The following is a 6,409-nucleotide window of genomic DNA, read 5'->3' on the forward strand; positions in this document are numbered from 1 at the left end:
ACATTTTTATTTCAGTTTTCACTATGGCAGCATAAGGCAAAATAAGAGGAATAAATTAGAAAAACCAAAGTCACAAGGAAATAGAAGGAGGGGAGGCACTTGGACCGTGCAGAAGAGGCTATCCCTACATGCTTAGTTTGGAAATTAAGAAAGAAATGAAGAAAAAAAGAAAAATTGTGAAATAATAAAAAATTTTAAGTTAGGAAATAACTTAAAATTCTAAAACCTCAAGGATGCCCTCCTGGAGGATTAGGTCAGCAGTGGGACCCACAGTGGCACAAAAAAAGCAAAATCAGAGCGTTGCTTATGCAGAATGGGGAAAGAGGTGTCTCAGTTGCAGCTGCAGTCAACTTGCAAATGGATGTACACCTGCTGTAGACATGTACACTTTGTGGGAAGGTAGCAAAGCCTCAGTGTGCAAATGAGGTGAACACAGCATTATAAAACTGCTTTGGTGCCGGCTGCTTCAGAGGTCAAGGACATGGGCCAAGTGCCATGGGCTGGCAGCATCTCTGGGTGTGAATGCTTCTCTGCCCCTCACTTGGACACCCCTGTGGAGCTGCAGGGCTGCAACTAGCCTGCTTTCTGAAGACAGTGGTGTGGCCAGCATGCTCTGTTATTCTTATCCTTTTAACTCTCTGACCCTTTAAAAGAGGTACACATGAGAAACCCCCTCACCTCCTGAGGCCTTAGTCTCTTTCTAGGTCATGACTGCACACTGGAAATGTTGGGGAGCCTAACGCAGCCACACACAAACTTTTCCCCCCTCCCCCTCCTCCCCCTCTCCTCCTAAGACAAAGCAAGACCTCCTCTCTAAAAATAGTGGGCGTTGTAGCAGGTGCCTGTAGCCACAGCTATTCAGGAGTCTGAGGCAAGAGAATTGCTTAAGTGCAGGAGGTGGAGGTTGCTATGAGCTGTGATGCCATGGCACTCTACCAAGAGTGACAAAATGAGATGCTGTTTCAAATTAAAAAAAAAAGACAAAGCCACAAAGGAAAGGATCTGGGCTAGGCACCCCCCCCCAGAAGTTCTTGCCAAAGACCCTAACTTGGTGGTGTTTGCCTAACCCCCTACAGCCCCAAATAAAAGGGATCTGTAAATGCCCACAGGTGCAGACGCCACCTTTGCACTGCTCAGGAGGGTCATCTCCCCTTTCAATAAAGCTGACCTAAACTTCTCCACTCCTGCTGCAGCCCCCTCTCTGGGTGCCATCATTTAAACTTTTCAGGAATCACCCAAGGAGCCCTGAGAAGTTACAATGCCAGGGCTTCACTCCAGAGATTCTGAATCAGCAGGATGGGATGTGGCCTGGAGACAGGGGGTCATGGACACTCCCCAAGTGAAGTGGGACAAGAGTTGGGTCCACCCAGAAGCTTAGAGTGTGACCTTATTTAGAAATGGGGTCTTTGCAGATGTAATGAGTTAAGGGCCGAGATGAGAGCGTGCTGAATTTAGGTGGGCATTGGATCCAGCAGGAGTGTCCTTATGTAAGAAACAGAAAAGGGCACTCAGAAAGGTGCTGGGAAGGCAGAGGGGGAGCCCGCAGGGAGGTGTCTGCGCCCTAAGGAACACCAAGGCTTGCCGGCCACCACCAGAAGCTGGAGAGAGCCCGCGGACGGTTTTCCCTCAGGGTCTCCAGAAGGAGCCAACCCTGGTGACATCTCGATTTTGAATAAACTGCAGTTGTTCTAACCCACCCACTCAGTGGCCCTTCCTTACGACAGCCCAAGGAAACTAATATAACAAGTGACAGTCTGTGGCCGAGGTTGGTACCTGCCCTCACCTGCACCTGAGCCCTGGGTCTACTGTGCATCCGTCACAAATATTTCTGGCTGAGCTGAAGACAAATTAAAAATGAGGGAGTTTGATGTTTGGTAATTTCTTTGACTTTTAACTAAAAAAAAAAAAATGTAATTCCAAGTTTGATTCCCTCGGACTTTCACTTCTTTGAACTTTAACTTGCAAGGAAACTTAATCTTCTGGTTTTAATTTATCCCCAGGAAATTCTTACTAAAAAGGGGCTCATAAACGAATATGAGGCAACTCATTACTCCTCTCAATGTTTGGAGCGTCTTCAGGATGTCACCTGATTACAGTGCAGAACCTCTGATATGTGACGTCAAACGACACAGCTAGATATAATTTGAGACGAGATGTGGAAGACAGAGTGAGCTTTCAGCCCTGGGGGAAAGGTGACCTTCAGCTGATTGAACCCACGGCTGACTTGGGAGCTCTCTGGGAGAATCCAGCACAGCACAGGGCCTGGGGCTGGGAGGCATCACGTGAAGGTGGCCGCAGACCGGCCCTCGTGAACTGCGGTCCATTTGCCCTGAGAGGGAGGGCTTGCCCTTGGCCGACCACTGGCCAGAGAAGCCCACTGGGTAAAGAGGTGCCAGAAAACTCCAAGTAGGGAAGCGCCTTCTGACTCCCTCTCTCCCTCTCTTGTGAGACAGTCTCACCTCCTTTCCCTGGAGAGTCCCCTGGCATCATAGTTACAGCAACCTCAAACTCTTGGGCTCAAGCAATCCTCTTGCCTCAGCCTCCCGAGTAGCTGGGACTACGGGTGCCCAGTGCAATGCCCAGTGCAATGCCTAGCTATTTTGAAAGATGGAAGTGTCACTCCTGAGCTCAAGTGATCCATCAACCTCGGCCTTGCAGAGTGCTGGGATTGTAGTGTGAGCCACTGTTCCCAGCTCCCCCCACCACCCTGGCTCTCTTGAAGAGGATTTTCCCAGAATAGTGCAGACCTCCTGTCCCCAGCAGCAGGGAAAGCTCTCTGTTAGCAAAGCTCCAGCCCACTTCTCTGCTGCTTGGAGCTAACCTGCCTCTGTTTAGGGCCTGAGAATCCATCTCCACTCAGACCAACAAAAGGGAGGGATGGATCACAGGGTGCCTGATGGGTAAAGACCCAAACTGTCCCTCCAAGGCCTATGCAGAGTCTGGCTATGCGCAGGGAGTCAGCGGGCTGAGAAGCAGGCCTCCAGCTCCCTATCACCTGACCATTTTCACTGAGTTCGCTGTTGTTCAGAAGTCAGGGGAGGGGAGCATCATTACTGACCTTGAAAGCCAACACAGCAGACCCTTACCCAGGGCTGGCTCTGCTGGGCTTAGTGCTGGATCTTCACTGCTGCCTGAGATGCAGGTGGCCTGTCACGGCCATTCCACAGATAAGCACACTGAGGCGCAGAGGGGCTGAGCAAAATCACACCAGCTCTGAGTGGAAGTGCTGAGAGTTAAACCCAGGAGTTGACCCTGAGACACCAAAGGTAATGGAAGAAAGGCCTATCTGGATAGCACTAAGACCATTTTTTTTTTTGCAACATGTATCAACTATATCTAGGATATATAAATCATATATATGATATGAGTATTACACACTCATAATCCTTTGATACATATATAATCTATAGTAAATATATGTATATATGTGTGTGTGTATATCCAGCAATTTATCTTTTAATAATATACTCTGAGAAGCAAAGAGCTATATAAACAAAAATTTTCAAGACTGTTCAACTCAGTTTACTTATAATATAACAAAAAGAGAATAATATCTAAAGCAATAGCTGATCAATTAAGTGTATTGCAATTGAGTCACACAGCAGTAAAAGAATTGTTTAAGGCATATAAGGAAATAAAATAGAAGACTAGACAAAATCAGATTTGGGAGCTGGGAAGCAGCCCAGCGAGGGATAAATCCCAGTGGTGCTGAGAGACCTTCTACAGGGAGAAGGCTCAGAGCGAGTGTGGACTCACCCAGAGGTCTAGGAATTGAGGGCACAGGTACCCTTGGAAGGGGGGTAAGCGGGGGTGGGGGTGAAGGAGTTAAACACAGGTAACTGGATGTGAGTCCACATAACCAGCGCTCTGCTGAGAAAATGCCTCTTCCTGCCCCTGCAAAGCTGGGAAGTGGACTCTCTGGACAGGACACGCCAAGGCCCACTGAGGGCAGGGCCCCCACCTTAGTTTGTTTTCTGGATACTGAGACCCCAACCCTTTCCTCTAACAGAGCCTGAGCATGGCTACGGGGCCCTAAGTCCAGGCTGAATGTCAGAGGCTGAAGGATACCAACGTCAGGACCTCCAGCCCGGCAGCCTGCCCCTGGGGAGCTGAGTGGAAGAGGTGGACACTGGGATTGAGTTCTGCAAAAGGAAAGAGGTGAGCCTTAAGGGACAGCCACCTGTCTGTGGCTCTTGGGTTGCGCCTGCCTCCCTGCTCACCAACATAGGCCACTTTACAGTTCTCAAGCTGAACAGGACAAGAGTGAGACAGAGGAGCTGGGACAGGGGGAATGTTCCACGAACACTGGGAGAAACGACCCCCTCTCTGAAGACACAGCTCAGAGGTGTGCCACTGGAGAGCACGGTTAAGAGCAAAGATGCTGGTCTGTTAGCCCAGACACAGGATGGGTGCCGAGATCAAAGGGACCAGAACGCAGAAGAACAAGTGTGTGGTCTCACGGGGAGATAAATTTCAGAAGGAAACCAATACAGGAAGGGAACAAATATCATAGCTCAATTGGACCAAAGGCCAGTGGTTCAAAAGAATTTGAAATTTGCAGAGAAGAGATTAAAAAAGATCTTACCGGTTTGAGCCAGTCATGGTGGCTCAGGCCTGTAATCCCAGCACTTTGGGAGGCAAAGGTAAGAGGATTGCTTGAGCCTAGGAATTCTAGACCAAGCTGGGCACCACGGCAAGACTCTGCTTCCACAAAAAATAAAAATAATTAGCTCAGGAGGCTGAGGCAAGAGGATCACTTAAGCCCAAGAGTTGGAGGCTGCAATGAGCTGTGATCACACCACTGCACTCCAGCATGGGTGACAGAGTGAGATTCTGTCTCAAAAAAAAAAAAAAGTCTTACATAAGTTCAATTACTAGTTGTGATTCTCTCCATTTGCTTTCATGCATTAGCTGGGGGTGTGTGAGACCAATAAAGAGTACTACTTACAATCACTGGGGCCACCGCCAGCACCTCAGGAATGCTTTCCAGGGGCACCAGGAATATGTGGTGTGGGCGAGCTGGACAGCACCAGGATTCTAGACAGCTTCCTTGTGACCTTCTTGGTAAATATTCAAACAGCAGAAGCCAGGGTTGGCAGGTATTGAATTGTGTACACCAAAAAGACAGGCTGGATAGACACAGTGGCTCACATTTATCAGCTCAGCACTTTGAGAGGCCAAGACAGAAGTTCAAGACCCACCTGCACAGGTTGGTGCCCGTAACTCAGTGGTTAGGGTGCTGGCCACATACACCGAGGCTGGCTGGTTCAGACCCCACCAGGGCCTGCTAAACAACAATGCAACTGCAACGACAACAACAAAAAATAGCGGGCACCTGTAGTCCCAGCTATTTGGGAGGCTGAGGCAAGAGAATCGCTTAAGCCCAAGAGTTTGAGGTTGCTGTGAGCTGTGACAACACAGCACTCTACCGAGGGCAACATAGTAAGACTCTGTCTCAAAAAAAAAAAGACCAATATGGGCAACATAGCATGACCCTGTCCTTACAAAAAAATTTTTTAAATTATCTGGGCATGGGGCTGTGCCTATCATCCTAGCTACCAGGAAGGCTGAGCCAGGGTTTGGAGTTTGCAGTGAGCTGTCATACCACTGTACTCCAGCCTGGGTGACAGAGCAAGACCCTGTCTCTTTAAAAAAGGAGTGGAGTATTCAGATGGCTGGTGCACTGGTCCCCAAACATCCCCCTGCTTTGATCATGGCTTGTGGTCTGGTCGCCAGCAACCTGAATCTCAAACCTGGGGAGTGCCTCAGACTACGGGGTGAGGTGGCCCCTGATGCCAAGAGCTTTGTGCTGAACCCAGGCAAAGACAGCAACAACCTGTGCCTGCATTTCAACCCCCGCTTCGATGCCCACGGGGATGCCAATACTATCGTGTGCAACAGCAAGGACGGCGGGGCCTGGGGGGCTGAGCAGCGGGAGGCTGCCTTTCCCTTCCAGCCTGGAAGTGTCACAGAGGGGTGTGCATCAGCTTTGACCAGGCCGGCCTGACCGTCAAGCTGCCAGATGGTTACACATTCAGTTCCCTAACCGCCTCAACCTGGAGGCCATCAACTACATGGCAGCTGATGGTGACTTCAAGATCAAGTGTGTGGCCTTTGATTAAAGTCAGCTGGCCCATGACCTCCAATAAAGGCAGCTGCCTTTGCTCCTCCTGAAAAAACAAAGAAAAAAAGATGGGTTGAAGTCCTAATCACTGGTACCTGTGAATATGACTTTAACTGGGAATAGGGTCTTTGCAGACGTAATTAAGATGTAAGTTAAGATGAGGGTGTACTGCAGCAGGGAGCACCTTTAATCCAAGGTGACTGATGTTCTTACAGGAAGCGGTGCAGAGACAGACGCAGGGAGAACTCTGTGTGTCAACAGAGGCAGAGACCGGAGCCGTGTGTC

General features: G+C 49.3%; 1 pseudogene; it reads left to right on the plus strand.

Annotated features, from left to right (window-relative positions):
- Positions 1–5,713: 5,713 nt before the first annotated feature.
- Positions 5,714–6,122, plus strand: LOC100963556 (annotated as a pseudogene).
- The last annotated feature ends 287 nt before the right edge of the window (positions 6,123–6,409 follow it).

The sequence above is a fragment of the Otolemur garnettii genome, unplaced genomic scaffold, assembly GCF_000181295.1.
Source record: "Otolemur garnettii isolate 467f Iridium unplaced genomic scaffold, OtoGar3 scaffold00133, whole genome shotgun sequence".
NCBI lineage: Eukaryota > Metazoa > Chordata > Mammalia > Primates > Galagidae > Otolemur > Otolemur garnettii.